General features: G+C 36.2%; 1 long non-coding RNA gene across 1 annotated transcript in view; it reads left to right on the top strand.

The window, feature by feature from the left end:
* Positions 1–699: 699 nt before the first annotated feature.
* Positions 700–17,704, top strand: part of LOC122824891 — a 64,827-nt gene continuing 47,822 nt past the window's right edge. Inside the window, exon 1 of the long non-coding RNA XR_006369560.1 lies at positions 700–779. This is a non-coding gene — a long non-coding RNA (uncharacterized LOC122824891). The remainder of the gene's footprint in view (positions 780–17,704) is intronic.

Genomic DNA, 17,704 nt, shown 5'->3' with positions numbered 1-17,704 from the left:
GCATTAAGCTATTATTAGTGTAGAAGCATTATCACTTCCTGATGAGTTTAATTGGACTTTTTCTTAACATTAAGATGTGCTTTTTGTTTTTTTTGTGTGTGTTAATCATAAATTGATTTGGGTTAAATTTGTGCCATTAAAAGCAACACTAGATTTTTGTAAACTAAATGTAATGAAGATTTGATACGGCTTAACAACGCATGCAATAAATATTGGCAAAATGTTTTTACCTATCAGTGCATGTGTCTTAAGTATCGCTTCTTGATGTTTTAATAGTATATTGTGTCCAGCTGTGTTTGAGTTTCCTCGGATCAGTACCATCCACACCCAGCTCTGGCCTGTAATCCTGACTCCTGTAAACTAGCTATCTGCGCCTTAGTTAATGCTCCTATTTGTAAAAGTAAAATCCCACTGGGACCTATGCAGACAGTCCACCCTATTATTCAGCTCTCCTTACAGTAACTCTGTTTACACCCTCAAAGAGTGTGTTGTGATGTTTATGTAGCAGTACAGCTCTTGTTTGGGTCTGATTGTTAGGACAAAGTCAATGCTAACACAGCTGAAACCAAGTGTTACTGTTTATGCACAAGCTAGTGTTAGCACGGCAGCACAAGTAGAAGGTACAGGACATGAGAAAAGCAGTTTGTAATTCCTGTTTGTTTCAAAACAATGACTCAACTGACTATTTGGAATCTCTCACGTGATTTGGGTCATTTCGCGACGGTGTGCCCACAGAGGATTATCGAAGTGGGCCTGCGAAAAGTTGCTCCAGCGATGGGGTGAGTGCTCGCATTGTTTGCATTTGTAATGCTGAAAAAAAACTAGAAGCAGCACTAAAATAAGTATTTCTGAAGCTGCAGTCAAACTTGCAGCATAACTAATAAAATAACCAAAGATGAATTGAATATACTGGCCAACAGTCAAAACATTTTCTGGTGATTTTCAACTGGTTTAGGGTCATTTTGATGTGCCGAATCCAAAGATCCCATTGGTTTTGCTCCATCAGGTCAACTTTCTGAAGTATGGAGCAACATGAGCATCAAAATGCATGACTTGTTCTCACATATGGATCAGTTTCCTGATAATCTGGGATCAATGAGTGATGAGCAGCGAGAAAGATGAGGATGTAATGTTCAATTTACATGTACTTGTTTATTACTCAATTTGCAGAAATCCACTTTTGTAACATTTAATTGATAGACTGTCAGAAAACAATTTTTTTTCTCCTAAAACCATTTTTGGATGAGAAATATTAATCGAAATCAAATGATATGTCATCAATTTAGTCAGAAGATTTGATTTCTCTCAATCAATTTAAAATAAAAACCTGACCTGATTGAGGAAATGGATGTCATTTTTTGATTCAATGGCACAAAATAGTCCTAATTTAGTTGAAAAAACATAGACTATGGCCAAAAAATATTTGTTTGTAACCCAGTGTAATTATAATGGATACATGAACAAAACTTGACATGTGAATCATCTGGGAAGAAGATGAATTTTGGTGTCTGAATTTCGATTGATTTAAAACAGCGGTGTCAAACTCGTTTTAGTTTGGGGCCAAATCAGGATCATGAATGCTCTTAAAGGGCCGGCTGTGCCAGAATGCATTTATAAAACTTGTTGACAAACTGTTAAAATGTAAAATTTCAGTCCCTCCAGAATTTTGTGATTCTTTTCTAATAAAAAAATCAAAGTGTTTGTGGTACTAATTTGGAAATATTAGCACTTATTTATGACTACTAGCATATATTTGCAATTATTTATGACTTTTTATCCCTCACTGTATATATCCTGGACTATAATCTGACATCAATTAAAGCTGAGGCAGCTGTTTAGTACAAGTAAGAAAGTTTTTGAGAAAAATCTGCAGTAAACTCCAAGTTTTTAGCACAAAAAAGTGCAGAGATTTCTTGAGTTTGTGAGAATTTCCACTATACATTTCAAGAAACTGGAGGGACTGATTGATGTAATTTGGCAGCAAACAGATGAAAACTGCATTGATTTGATTGATAACATAATATTTAAGCACACTTGGTGTTTAGTCTATAAACTACAGCGGGCCAGATTTGGCCCACGGGCCTTGAGTTTGACACGTGTACTTTAAATGTGCTCCCTCTATAAACATATTTTCTGCTACAGAACTTTTATTTTTCACTGATTTGATTTACCTTGATGAGATACAAGAGGAAAATGCGACCAGATCCAACTTTGACTCCTTAATAATTACAGTTTAATTTTAAGCATCAGTTTAAAAACAATCATGAAATTTTCCTAACATTAAGCATTTAAAGATTAATGTGGAAAAAATACCAATGTTTATAGTACAGCTATAGAAGCCTTTTAAACCTCTCATCTAATTCTGTCTGACTTTAAAACAAGCCCATCTTGATTTTTGTCTACTCTAATTCTGTTGCTACCTTTGCAAGTTCTGGAACATATTTTTCCAAAATTATGTTTTATGAGCTGACCCTTCTGTCTAGACTGAGAGTAAAAGCTAAACTGTATACCACGATGAGAAAACATTTGAATGGAAGTGTTTTTTTTTTTTTTTAGAAATGAATCAACAATCAAACAGTAATTAGTTGCAGACAGACTACCAAAACATTTTCTCAGAAAAACTACAGTGCCCTGTTTTGTTTTTTTTTTCTTCTTTTTTTGACATGCTCCCCTTGCAGAACAAAGACTGGGGAAATAGTCATCTTTGGGGAATTATAGTTAATATCTGGGAGTTTTTGGCTCGGGTATTTGGCCGTTTCAGTAATAAGACTGAGATATCCTCAAGAGCACTGGACTTGAATTTCGTGCACATTTGGTTCTGGTTGTTCCAAAAACAATGGAAACCAGAATTTAAAATCATGATTAAAAATGAGTAACTGATCGGCAGCACATACACACATGCATATAATATGATTTCTGTGATCCATTTCTGCTTTGGAAAAATATAACGACAAACAAAAAGATGATTTTCATTTGTGATAAACACAGATACAGTTTCTGACCTACTTGCGAATGACCTGAATCTGCATTTGTTCTCAAAATGCTCAACTTTCATATGTTTTCATGACGGTTCTGGCATTCACTGTCGACTTTAATGAACTCTTTGCTGTTTGCATTTGTGTGGTCTTTGATGACAACAATTTGTCTGCGTTACTGGCAGCGACGACTCCAGGGACCGCAGTGGATCCCTGTCAAACATTTTGAACCACTTGGAGTTGAAATTACGACTCGAGTTGTTCACTCTGCAGTGTGTGCTGCAGTATCCCATCTGAAGCACAATGGTAATCTGTTCTTTTCATGATTTCATCGACAGAATATGATACTGAAAGATTGGCTTGTGTAGTTCTAACCAGATGAGAAAAATTTATGATAACGTTGTCCTTGTATGGTCTACACTGGAAGCTTTGTGGTCACGCAAACGGCCTCTTCTTGCTTTTTTATATAAGTTTTTGTCAAGACTGGAGGTAAAGCTTAGCTGGTAGACTTGTGATGTTTTGGTGTAAGAGGCCTCTAGATCTAGAACCTTGTTTGTTGGCTTTAATTAAACTCTTAATTCATTTGCCTAGAAAGTCTGTAACTCTGATGTAGACCAAAACGGCTATCTCCATAAAAACCAGGTTTCGGTTCGGTTTATATGTTCGAATGCATATATGAATACCAAGTGGACCAGAGATCGCTCCAAAGGCAGGAAGTGGACTACAGAGCAGGGCATTCTGGTTAAATACAAACAAAACAAAGGCGCAAGGCTAGCTAGCAGGAGAAATCTTTCTTGGTCGTTTGCCATAGTCTAAAAATAAATCCTACAAAAGCCTAAATTTGATGCCACTTTAGTTTTATGAAGACGGAAGTTGCGTCCACTATCTTCTTCAGAGATTTTCATGTTGTTTCCTTCAGTGGTTCTTGGTGCAGCGCCCCCCACAGGCGTGGAGGGGAACAGGTTGTTCAAATGTTTTGGTTCATTTGACGCAGTGCAGTGTAAAAACAAACCACATACAGAGATTTGGTTCAATGTGACAGTTGAACCAAATCTACTGGAAAATCAGGTGTGAAAACACCCTCAATCAAGCTTGAAATCTCCAATTTTCATAGAGCTCTTTCTACCACAATCCAAAGTTTTTATTTTAGTTTAATTTGGATTTAAAAGGATCTGTATATATGTAAGATAAAGCTGTGTACGTTCAGCAAATTTGCAGCATTTGCCATGTTTAAATTTGAACAAGTATTAAAAGAAATGACACAATTCTTTATGCACTGACTCAAATTATTGTCATTCCGTGTGTGATAAATTTGACATAATGCTTTCCTAGTGGACTACTGAGCCACTGTGAGATTTTAGAATGTGTCTTCATTTTTTGTTTTTTTTGTAAAACAACAATGATCCAATTCATATTCTTGACTGACTGTCAGTAAAGTCAGTGATGACACATTTATGGCCGTTTTTTACCACAAGTCTGCAGAGCAATTGTCAGTCAGAACAGTATGACATTGGCAGCCAATATCATACTGAAGCTGCTCAAACCAGTGCTGCAGTCTTCACTCATGTGCTGCAGTATTTGCAAAAACACACAACTCTGCTCATCCAAAATCTGCATCCAACATTTTAAATCCTGTGATTGGTGTCCCACGCTTTAAAAAACAAAAAAAGATATTTTCTTTCCAGACTGCTTCAATTTCAACAAGGATACATAACATTTGTTTTATGGCTTTCATTTGAACTATGTGAGACTTTAAATAAATCTTTGTCTTTCGTAAGACGTTGGCCGTGTTGCCTTAGAGATGATTGTGATATTAAACTTTTTGGACAAGCATTAAAACTTAATTACAAGGCGCCTTTCGTTAAAGTTCGGCATGCCTTAGCAGAGCCATTTGTTATCCATTTAAATTCTAGCACATGCGAAGCGCAGATATATTCAATTATAACTGTTGCCAGTGCACACAGCATCTTCTGTCTGATTATAATTAGTTCTGTGTTGGCTTTAGTATTGTTTAAATTCAGTTTCAATTTACTGTGGTGTTTTTAGTTAAATTGACAAAAGGCTCGAGTGCTCATCTTTTCTGTTCTTTTAGATAATAGATGCTCCACTCTTCACTTCTGAGTGAAGCATCCACACAAATTTCATTGTTTATTTTCAAATTTTTCAAATTACTGGGAGCCCTTGTGCCCCTGAATTTAAAGCTTAAGACATCATCCAAACTAATTCTCTGTTTGCTAAATGCCAGAATAATGAGACATGAAGTTTTAATTAATATTGTATTGATTTAAAATGATCAAGATCATGTCTATGCAAGATATCAGGCCATCATTCAGGAGGTTACAGCTTTTCAAGACCAGATTAGGCTGCATTCACACTGCAGAGAAAATATTGACCTTTAGTCCCATGGAAAAGGGCACAACTGAAAAGGTCACATAATGTAAATCTAGTGCTCTAAGTAGTGTAGTTGGTATCCATCCGATGAGAGAATATTTGATTTTATCCCATTTGGGAAGAAAATACTTATAAGAAAGAAGAAGCAAAGAGCCACTTGGACCTGAAATACAACCTGTCAATTGATGACAAATTGGTCCCAATTAAACATGTCAACCGTAGCAGAACTAGATGACTTAAAATTAAGCTGTATTACTTTACAGTGATCTTTCTTTGGTGACATTTGAGAAAAACACTACTATCTTGTACAGCCTGTTAGCAATTATCAGCTTCAGTAACAACATCTGACTCCCCACATCCCCAGATGTATACCTGGCCTGTTTCAGGTTGGGTTGCCAGACTTTGGCTGAACAGACATGTTGCTAATGTGGCGTACCTCCCTGCAGTGCCTTGTTCTTTGTGTCTGCTCAGCTTCCTGCGCCTAGTTTGTCCTGTTCTGTTGTTCAGACTCCCTGCTGCGCTTGTTTCCATTTCTCAGATTCGAACCCCAAGGTGGGATCTCTGCAGCGATCACATAGGGATAAGCAGCATTTGGAAGTGTGGTTGTGGTTGGTGGTGAGAGAAGAAGAAATGCTAATGAAAAGCAGGAACCCATTCACTTCCATTTACTTGACTTGGTTAGCATGGACAAGACTTTTATTCTCCAGACCGTTTGGGTAGTGTATTTTTCTGTGCCGTTGATTCTTAATGTTCTGCACCCAGAGAACATGCTTTGAATACATTGAGTGTCACAGGAAGACAGGAAAGTTGTTGTTAATGTCCGTGCATGTATGACGACACCACAAGAGTACTGAGACTTCTCTGTTTAGTGAAGCCTTTGCAAGCTTCACACAGTGTTGCTTTCTGCTCAGGAGTGTGCACTGAACTCTATTGGACCCAAATCTTTCCTATACGCACGTGATGAAACCACAACTAGCAGCTGACAGTACGTAGCCACAGGGCAACACAGTGATTTCCTGCAGAATGCAGGGCCACTGCCCACTCGCTAAGTTGTTGAAATGTTCTTCGTCTCAGTTCACACATGTCTCCAGGCGGAAAGCTCTGAAAGGTGAGCAGGTGTTTCTGCAACATGTGCATGACGCTGTTCAGTGGAAGAGATCACTGGGCAAAGGAAAACGAAGGATTTATGCCGATTATACGTCTTTACAGAGTGTAAAGATTTATAGATCTGACCACCTTAAAGCAGATATAGGCCCAGAATTGAGAAACACTGATGAATATGTTACAGACACACACCACTTACATAAGCAGACGCTTTAGACTATTTTATGGAAGTAGTATTCCTAAACACACCCTATTGCAAAGCAAAAATGACAAAGAAATGGATTTAGGTGCATATTGTTGAGTTTGAGTTGCTGATTTGGCCACCAAATTGTCATCAGGTTTGCAACTGGGTCTCTTGTATCTTTACACAAAATGTTTTCTTTAATGTATTTGTCCGCTTATTCTGTGTCTACTATAAGGGGTTTGGTCCTCCAGCTCTGCCTTACTTTCTTCTTCTAGTCAAGGTCCTCCAGGACTATTATAAATATTAATATATTTTGTTACTCGTTCCACTGGGGAGAGACAAGTTTTATAATCCATTGTAATCCTAATTTTAATTTGAGTTGCTGTTACGTCTTTATAACATTTGATGCATGCTAACACTATTATTTTGTATAGATCGGGTTGGAGAACTGAAGCACATGCTACGTGTTAACGTCTTAATCCGTTTACAACTTTTGAATTAATTTGAAGGCTTGTTGTGAATTAACTTTTTAGATTCAAACTTGATCGAATGCATTTCTACATCCACAGAACCAGAACCAAACATGAAGAACAAAACATCTGGAAGAAGCTTCCAGAGTTTCTTAAAACTCAAAACCCAGCTGTGTAGAGTTTCCTTTGAAACATCATAAATGAAATAATCTGATGTGTAACGATGGCACTTGACAATTGGTGACTACTATGTGTTTTTATGATGTAAAGCACTTTAAACTGCTTTGTTGCTGAAATGTGCTGCACAAATAAACTTGATTGATTGATTGGATTGGGTTTGCACTGCTAGATGGAAAACTTACCAGCAATAGTAGATTTTTAAATGCTCTCCTTTCATTCATAATCAAAATTTTACGCATTTGCGCAGAGATGTCTCCTAGCATTAAGAAATAACACGTTCACTTCATCTCTACCACAATCTCTTTTTGTATAAGCAAATATTGTAAAAAATAAAAAAAATTAAAAAATGAGATGGCAAGATGTCATTGCTCTGGTTTATGGATTCGCAGAGGAGGTAAAATATCATTGCAGTCTAGAGGGAAGATAAAAAGAAATAGTCCCAGTTCCAGCAGGAGCCAAGTTTGACTTTTTCTCATCATTTTCACATAGACAGTGGAGATCTGCATCGTATTAAATCCCCATTGTAGCCTTTGTAGTTGTGCATCAGTAAGCTGCAGAGCTGGCGTGGTGTTTCCAATTTCATTTGGAAAGAAACATGTTTTGGCCATTTGAAGTGTAGATATGAAAACGTTTAGCACATGTTCTTTTAAAGCCGGAGTGTTTTTATAAGAATTAAATGTATAAAAAAGAAATACAAACCAGCCACATCCTCGTCTAGCTGCACTCTTTTCTAATATTCTGGTTTATGGTGTTTTAAGAAGAAAAACGAGGGTACTCAAAATGCTTTTATCCATTTTTGAGCACTTATGGAGCATTACATTGTAATGTCCAAATAGTCATTTGATCCTTCATTTAGAAAACCACAAAAAGAAAACAAATTAAAACTGGAACCGTGCAACAGTCAAACAAAGGCAACTTGAGGAGGAAACTTGTTTTTTTTTTTTTTTTTTTTTGTATAATGTTGAGTTAAAAAACTAAGGACACAAACTTTTTTAGCTTATCGTTGTCAACACGAAGGCAGCACAACATCTTACCAAGTGGTTTAGTTTCTAATCCAAATATCTTTGTAGAACATGAACATTAAAACTAAAACAAACCCAAAAAGTTGATCATAAAGACTGATAAGTTTGAAGTTCAGCAGTACGTAACCCGACCATGCTGTTCCCTTTACAGCTTCAATAATTTTCCTCCAAACGTCTCGTTACTTGGTGTTTTATTACATTGCTTGTTATTTTAAGGCAATGTTATTGTCTTTGAATAAGACAAAACTAATTTACAAGTAACTTTTCAGCAAAATATAGGCGCTTTTCTAATTCTTTAATATTGATTTTAAAAAATATTAGTTCCACTGGCACATTTTTTCACTTATAAACAATAAATGTTTACCATGTCATAAATGAAATAACCTAGAGGAAATAGCAATTTTTCTGCAATATTAAGGGATTATTGACTTTAAACAAGCTCTTATATGTTGCTGAAAAGTAGCTTGTAAGTGAGTTTGTTTTAGTTAAGCGTACTAGAAATTAGACCAAAATACAGTCATATCAAAACTGTATACTATGTTCGTTGTGGCAAATAGTTTGCTCAAGTTTATAGTATGTAAAATGTGTTTGTTTTTCTTTACATTTAGAGTTGCAAATTAATGTAACAATCAGTGCACATGAAGACTTCACACAGAAAGATCCTGACTGGGATTCGAACCTGGAACCTTTCTGCCAAGCTGATGGTGCTGAAAACCATTTGAAGTTAGAGACGTTTGTTTTTATATACACACAATGTCTCACGGCCAGTTCTAAACATAGAAAGAGAGTCAGGACCAAAACTTAAAGCATAAATAACTTTAAAAAAAGAAAAAAAACAACCTCAAACTGAAACTGTTATGATGCGTGGATCCAGTTTCCCTCTCTGAGCTGATTGAGCCTTTTTGTTTGAAACAGCAGGTCCAGGTGTGAGCATTTACAGCAATATCTTCACACACTGAAGAGCCAGTCTTATGGCGCGTTCACACCAAACGCGTTTTGGGCATGAGGTGCGTCTGGTTTACATTCAAAGTCTATGCGGAGGCACGTCGAGGGCCTGAACTTTCGACGCTCGATGCATTTTCCAACATGATCGCAGAAAAAAAAAATATATATATATGGAGGATGAAGTAATTGTCACTGTTTGCTCTCAGGAGCACCTGCAGCTGTACGGCTATACGCACGGTGCATACCTTGAGATTTTTCCTTTAAATAAAAAAGAAACAAATAATTTTGGGAGTTTTTATATACTACTAACAAAATTATGAAGAAAAAAAAGATCTTTTGTGTCAAAACATCTTGTATGTAGCTCACATCTCTATGATGTTAGCCGGCCGTGACATCTGCTGCGCTCTTTCTGAGCGTCGCGCTAAGATTGCTTTATTTTACATTATATCTAGAATTCCTAATTGCACTTTCTCAACCATTTGAAATGTTTGGAGCACTTTACTTTTTTTTATATGTTTAACCAAGGTAGTGAACCTGTTGTTCTTGTTAGATTAATCTTTTCATTATTATTTATTGGCTGTTTTACTCCTAATTATAATGGCTGAACAAATTAAAGTTGTTTTTTGCATGTTTGACCAACCTTGTGAAGCTGTTGGTGTATTTACTTGTGCTATACTTGTGCAGAGTTATCAAATAAACTTGTAATTCACTACATTTATGTCTGTGTTTAAAGAAAAATGTTTTAAATCATTTCAGCTACGTTTTTGTGTATCGTATTGGAATCGGCCGATACTAAACCTCAGATATCGGTTTAGTTTAGTATTGAAAGTGAAAAATTGGATCGGTTGCACCCCCAGTTTAGGCTGTAGTTGTTGTATTAATGGGAGAAACTGTAAATAAAATAAAAATACCGTTAAGAGTTATTCTTATCTTGTGAGTTCTCAATTAGTTTTTATAGAAAATGATTGCAGCATTGAAATTTGAAGATACCAAACAAAATATTCCAAAATATGTGTGACACATCTGCATCTGTATATCTTACTGTATAAGTAGTTTTGTTGTAAATCATAAATTTTTGTGTATTTCCTTGTCCTGAACTGTACAAGGAATTGAGCGTAAATGCTAACACCTTGTATAGCCAGTCCTCAGAAGTTAAGATTAAATAAACCTTGGTATTGTTTTTGCAATGTTTTATTCCTCCTTTAAATTTTTATTTTTTTATTTTACTTGCACCACTTTATTGAACTTGTAAAGCTTGATGCTCCCCAAGCCTCCCTTTCCTCATGCGCTGCAGTAGATCCATCACTGCGGTTCACTTACTATCGTCTCTTGTATTGCATTACGCTAATGTTGGCCTTTGTGGTAAATATTTTCACTTTGGCTCCCTTAATAGCCCAAAAGAGCCAAGTTGACATAATTATTTGTCTGGGGTGTGTTTGCGTTGTGAATTGCTGCTGTGGTGTAAATCAACAAGCAGCTGGCTGCCAGTGGGACAGCTTGAAACCACATGAAAAGGACAAGGGTGGCTTTCCTTGTGTCGACCACATTCGTTACTCAGCCGCGTCCCATTGTTTTTCCTCTCGGATTTCACAGCTGCAGACTGAAGCAGCTTTTTTTTGTTTGTTTGTTTGTACCTGTGCTGCTGCTCAGGTTGCTACTGACCCCCAAAAGCTGCAATCCTTTATTGTTGAGAACATGCTGTAAAGCAGATCATGAATGTTTTTCATTATCTTGATTATCAATACCAGTTTTTGATAAAAACTGGTAAAATGTCAAAGTATTTAAATAAAATAATATTATTTAACATCTTTTCAGTCCCTCCAGGAGTTTGTGATTTTTTTTTTTGTCCTTGTGGTTCTAATTTGGAAATATTTCCACTTATTTATTACGTTAAATGCGACTTTTTATTTCTCGCTGTATTGATCATGGACTGTAATCTGACATCAGTTAAAGCTGAGGCAGCTAGTTAGTACAAGTAAGAAAGTTGACAATTTTTGAGAAAAATTTGCAATAAACTCCCAATTATTTGTACAATTTGTTTATTTTGTGTGAATTTCCACGATAATTCTCAAGAAACTGGAGGGACTGATTGATAAAATTTGGGAGGTTGATTGATAACGTAATATTTAATCCCACTTAGTGTTTAGTCTAGAATCTAGGGGGCCACATAAAAAGCTGTGGCGGGCCGGATTGGATCTATGGGTCTTGAGTTTTCTGTTTAGCATGTGCAGCTAAATAACTGAATATTTCTAAAGATTCAGGAAAGAATGAATATGTAAAGGTGACTAGAAAGAATAAACATAGATCCATTTGCTCATATGAGGCAGAACCACAGCCACGGAGCCAGACTGTCTGAGCAGGCCTACTTTTAGGAAAAGGGGAAACTCTCAGCACGTGCAGAAACAGTTCACTTTACAGGTCAGCAAGCCTGAGAGAGCAAAATTGCTGGAAACATGTTAAATAGAAACGGGGAACAGGAACTGTGGCTGTCAGGACACAGCTCTCTCCCAGAGGAGATATTTATACAACACTCCCAAGGCTATAATCGTGGTCTCTTAACTATGTCTTCGAGACTGCAGAATGGAAGTGTTTATCCGAACCCTGTGGAGAAGTGACAGGAATAGCCACTAGCAGTTTAACATGAAACAGCCTTTCTGCTGGCTAGCTAAACTATGCTCTAGCTATTTTTAATCAGGAAACTTCTGCTTATTTTGGGTTTTTCAGCAGACTATGTCTCTAATGAAAGGATCCAAACTGTTGTGGAAATGAAATGGGCAATTATAGTACCAAACAGACAAAAACGATATCCAAGATCTCAGCAGAAAGTCATGCTGGTTTGTTGACTACGTCAAATTTTCAACTCGGCTATTTAGAAAACCTGCTGAGCATTGACCTTTAAAATATATCCTGTGACCCACGAAAGATATGAAGCAACACAAAAGCATAAAAAGTTAACTCATACATAAAATGTTCATTTTAAAAGTACTTTTTTTGATGCAACACAGCCACCATTTTCTTATTCACGTATAAGGATATTAGCTATTAGCACAGGGAGGGCACTTTGGAGCAGAGATGTGCGATACGGCATAAAATTAATATCACGATATATATTGTGATGGGTGCGATATGATTTGTGTAAAACTCACAATAGAAGTTAAAAAAGATCACACACTAATTAAGTGGACTGTATATATTTGTATGTGTTAAAATTCATCAAACACTCATTATAAACGTTGCATGTTATTTGTATGCGATGTTTGTAACTGTTTTACTTTGTGCTGCTATTATAAAATATACAAAGTTGCTATTATGCTGTAAATTTTGATCAGACCTTTAAATAAACACACAACCACAAGTGTGTGTAAGTTTATTATTGACCCATTTTCCAACACAAATGCAAAATCCTGGTTCAACATGCAACTATTCCCCCGGATTAGGCTTGGACTTGGAATGTTGTTGTCATTCTGGTTCCTGTTTCCCTTTTAATTCAGAGGCTGTTTCAACACAAGAGCTGCTTTGTCCCCTTTAAACGGACCAGAACAAAAAGTTTCCTTGGATTGTCTGCTTCGTTTTAGCAGATGTGTAAATAACTTTAGAAAAAGAAAAAACAACCTCAAACTGAAACTGTTATGATGCGTGGATCCAGTTTCCCTCTCTGAGCTGAAATGAGCCTGAGCTGATTGAGCCTTTTAGTTTGAAACAGCAGGTCCAGGTGTGAGCATTTACAGCAAAATCTTCACACATTGAAGAGCCAGTCGTATTCACACACAACGCGTTTTGGGCGTGAGGCGCGTCTGGTTTACATTCAAAGTCTATGCGGAGGCACGTCGAGGGCCTGAACTTTCGCCGCTCGACGCAGAGCGCCAATCAGCAAGTAGTGGTGCATTTTCCAACGTGATCTCAGAAAAAATATATATATATATATGGAGGATGAAGTAATTGTCACTGTTTGCTCTCAGGAGCACCTGCAGCTGTACGGCCAGAACAAAAAGTTTCCTTGGATTGTCTGCTTTGTTTTAGCAGATGTGAAGCTAATATGAACTCCAGACCAAGCAAGTTAACTCCGGTCTGACTAAAAACTGGGGTCTGGACTTGGTTATATGCGAGCCCTTAATGCTTCCTTTAGGAGAAAGTAAACAGTCCATGTTGGATAGAATAGAGCAGCAGTGTCAAACTCATTTTTGTTTTGGGCCAAATCAGGATCATGAATGCTCTTAAAGGGCCGGTTGTTCCAGAATGTATTAATAAAACCTGCTCACAAACTGTAAAAATATCAATGAACCCTTAAAATTAAATGATATTTTTGAACATCTTTTCAGTCCCTCCAGGATTCGTGATTCTTTTTGAGATTTTTTCCAATGAAAGTCAAAGTGTTTGCGGTACTGATTTGGAAATATTTCTGCTCATTTATGACAGTGAAAGTGACTTTTTATTAGATTATGGACTATAATCTGGCATCAATTAAAACTCAGGCAGCTGTTTAGTACAAGTAAGAAAGTTTTTGACAATTTCAGAGAAAAATCAGAAATAAACTCCCACTGATGTATTAGTGAAAGAAGTGCAGAGATTTGTTGATTTTGCGTGAATTTCCACAATAATTCTAAAGAAACTGGAGGAACTGATATAACTTGGCATCAAACAAATAAACACTACATTGATTTGCTTGATAACGTGATATTTAAGCTCACTTACTGTTTGGTCTAGAATTTAGAGGGCCACAGAAATAGCTAATGTGGGCCTTGATTGTGTTTGACATGTGCAATAGAGGTTCATGTGATCAGAAAACTCCACAAATCCTCACTTAGTGTTTGTGAAGCGTGACAGCTGAAGGCACAGTTGTTTGTGGAGAGAAATGGAGGATTTTTACACCCAATATCCATAAATCAGTTATTTCTATTGACAAATATACTTAGACGTGCAAAAATATAAATGTTAATATACAAAATGAACATTTCATCATTTTCTCCAAGAACGAATGGCTCCATTTTCTATTTTGTAAATACAGTCTTCCTGAAAGTGATATATTTCTAGGAGAAAGCTCACCTTAATGCAGAAATCTAACAGGAATTAGAAATCGGTGCATTTTTTTGGATTAAGTAACAAATGAGCTTGCCATACAGGCCTTCTGCGCATGCAGGGCAGATTAAATCGAAAGTAGCGACCCGGATTTTCCTGATGTGGATGCGACCTTAGACCTTAGTTATTTCCAGTGTTTACATTCTGTCCTAAACTGCCTTATAGGTCTGTAGAATCTGTACTTTAAACTACTTATAATATCTATAATTAGTGTTTCAAAATGTAGCTTATTAATTGGAAACTTGACTCATAAGGTGAAACGCTGAAAAGCAGCATCTATCTGCATCTGCAATTGGTTTGTGTTATGCTATGGCTAAAACAAAAATGCCATAGTTTGCATCTTTTGGTAATTCTTGGTTGAAAGAAAATAACTTCAAATCTACCAAAAGTGTGAAAAATTTGTAAACTTGTATGACAGCATTAGAGAATATGTGCAATGTTTTGTCAACATGAAGAAGAAATAATTTTTCATTCTAATCTTTACAATAAAGCATTTATTATTTAATATTTCGTCCTTTAATTCAACAATGCTTTATGAGGAATATCAAAAACTTTTATTCGTGCCGAAATCGAAAAGCTTGTTGACATCCACGAACTTGAATCTGAAAACCAAAAGAATGAATGGTTGAACCAAAGAATGCATTCTGGTTCGGCATTGTCATTCTACCCCGTAGATACGTCTTTCAGCTGTCAGTTTTGCCTCAGACTGGATGAAAAAAGCGCTCGAGTTCATTAATCAAACTTGTTACCTCGTTTTGATATTCAGCAGAATCACCATGTTTGAGTCTTTGGCACATAAACACGGTCCGCAGGCGGTCAGCCCCGCCCTGAGAAGCACTGAACTCCACGACACGCCTGTCAAACTAAATCCCCGTCTTTCCTTAAGTCCCGGTTGCTGGGAGCGGACATCAGGAATGTTGCTGGGTGACAAAAGACGATTAGTGGCCTGTTTTCTGTGTACGCTGACATTTGTGAGTCGTGTGTGTTGTATGGAAATTCTTGGCATTGAGGTTGGATAGGATACCACAAAGGCTCTAAAAGGTTTTCTTTCACACTCTGCTCTGAAAGCACGTTGTTGAGACATTTTTAAACAGAAAGAAAATGGTCTTAATCTGACAAATAATAGAAAGTGGCTTGATAACAGTGTCAGCATTCATCACCTCAATTCATGGTGGAAAAAAATAAGACATACGCCACTTTAAATTCCAAAGTTTTGCATATTTTATACCAGAAAAGATCTTCAATTTTGGACTTCTTATTTAATTAATAACATGTGGATATAGCTTAGTGTGTATGTCTAGGAATAGGCCAATTGCTTTTATTATGTCGATTTTATTAGGGATTTTGAGATGCACATGTTTGGATTTCTTCTTTGGTTTTATGACACAAAATTTCAGTAGATGGTAACTTGATGTATTCATGAGAAAACCACGTCAGAGTTTGGGGTCACTGATAATTTGGAAAATCCATCTGTGCTGTCTTTACACAGTGGATCAAGTTCACCCAAAAACAACAAAAAAAAACAAAACAAAAACAATTTCCTCTCTAAAATTGTCTTCTTCGAGCTTGACTAAAATTTGCTGATCCCCACACGGAAAAGTCAAACGTCTTCTGGTGGGAAGTTTTAAGGTCACACAGGACAAATTTGAAATAACACAAACCTTTCAATTATGGGCTTCAGTTGGTACATTTACACAGACAAAAATGAACTGCAATAATTTGGGTTATTTAGCGTCTTACAACAAAATGTGGGTCTATATTTTCTCCATGTTTTTCTTTTATTTATAAATGTAAAAAAATTAAATACATTTTTTTTGTGAACTAAAAAAAAAAATGCTCCAATCTGCATATTTAGTTTGGTCACTAACTAAATATTCCATTTGGAAGCTAAATATTTAACTAGCAATCAAAATTACTTAACTTCAAAACTCAGAGCTACATGTATTCCTGTAACGAAAACAAATTTCACTGGATGATAATTTGTCTCGGAAGTTATCGCGATAGACGATAATATTGTTGCTTTGAGACACATTTCAAGCAATATAACGGTAAAGGCTTAAAGATTCATAAACTTTAAATTTTAGTGAACATTTAACACTGAAACAGAGAGACATTTTAAATATCCAAAATAAAACATCTTTGTAAAGAAAATTGTCCTTCAAAAAAGGGATAGTTGAGACCCAAACACCAGATTTTGGTCTTACCTACTAGCTTTCTGAATAAATGTTTAGTTTGAAGCTAAATAATTAGTTGGCTAACTATATCTTAGCTTGCAGCTAATTTTTTAGTTTGTAAACTAAATATCTAACTTGATTTAGTTTGAAACATGACATTTATGAAGGGGAAAAAAATGCAATTACAGGCTAAATGGCCCAAATTATTGCTGTTGATGTGCAACTTTACAAAACACTTTGTTGAATGTGTTGCCAGGGTCTTTTTTTCATTGCAAATGTTAGCGTGAAATCTCCATCTATTAGCATGTGTCTGCTACAGGGTTTATTCCAAAAGAGCACAACAAACAACATCTAATTGCCCCTCCTACACACCATATCAGAGGATCAGATTGAGACCAATGACTTCAACCGCAAATTGCATATGTCGCTTCGTTGCTCAGACTCAAAGCCCCGTGTGATGATTTCCTCTCTGCCAGGAAATCCCAAAACAACTAAGTTGAATATAGGAGTTTATAAGATCAAATGGCCTCTTTTGCTAATGGATAATTACTGTGGAAACCAGTAAATCAAATTGTCAGTGTTAACATTTTGAAGTACAATTTTTACAACTGTGTTCTTGTAAACAAGATACTTAGGATCAGCACTAAAAGAAATGGTAATTGCAAAAAAGACTTTAGATTATTATGTAATAAACTCGGAGCCATAGAAGAAAAGAGGAGGTTAAACCATCAACTAGTTCATATTGACATACACTAATTATGGATATTAAGGTCAAATAAAAATTGTGTTTTTATGATCCATTTAGAGCTTCTTCATCCTCCAAGAGCTTTGCTGATTTTTACAAAGCAACTGGGTGCTAACATTTCAATTTACTGTCAACTATATCTAATCTACTAACATGCAAGCTCAAATAAATTCATACACCTCCACTAATATTTCAATAAATACCTGACCACATTTTACTTTCTTCAGATTTGGCAGCGTTTATTCCAACGGTGTCAAACTAATTTTTGTTTTGGGTCAAATCCAGATCCTGAATGCTCTTAAAGGGCCGGTTGTGCCAGAATGTATTGATAAAGCCTGTTCACAAACTGTTAACAAATCCTTAAAATTAAATATTATTATTGAACATCTTTTCAGTCTCTCCAGGATTTTGTGATTTTTTTTTCCCCCAATAAAAATT

This window comes from Gambusia affinis, linkage group LG22 (assembly GCF_019740435.1).
Source record: "Gambusia affinis linkage group LG22, SWU_Gaff_1.0, whole genome shotgun sequence".
In the NCBI taxonomy this organism is placed as follows: domain Eukaryota; kingdom Metazoa; phylum Chordata; class Actinopteri; order Cyprinodontiformes; family Poeciliidae; genus Gambusia; species Gambusia affinis.
The sequence above is the reverse complement of the archived record's forward strand: the minus strand, read 5'-3'. Positions and strand labels throughout refer to the sequence as shown.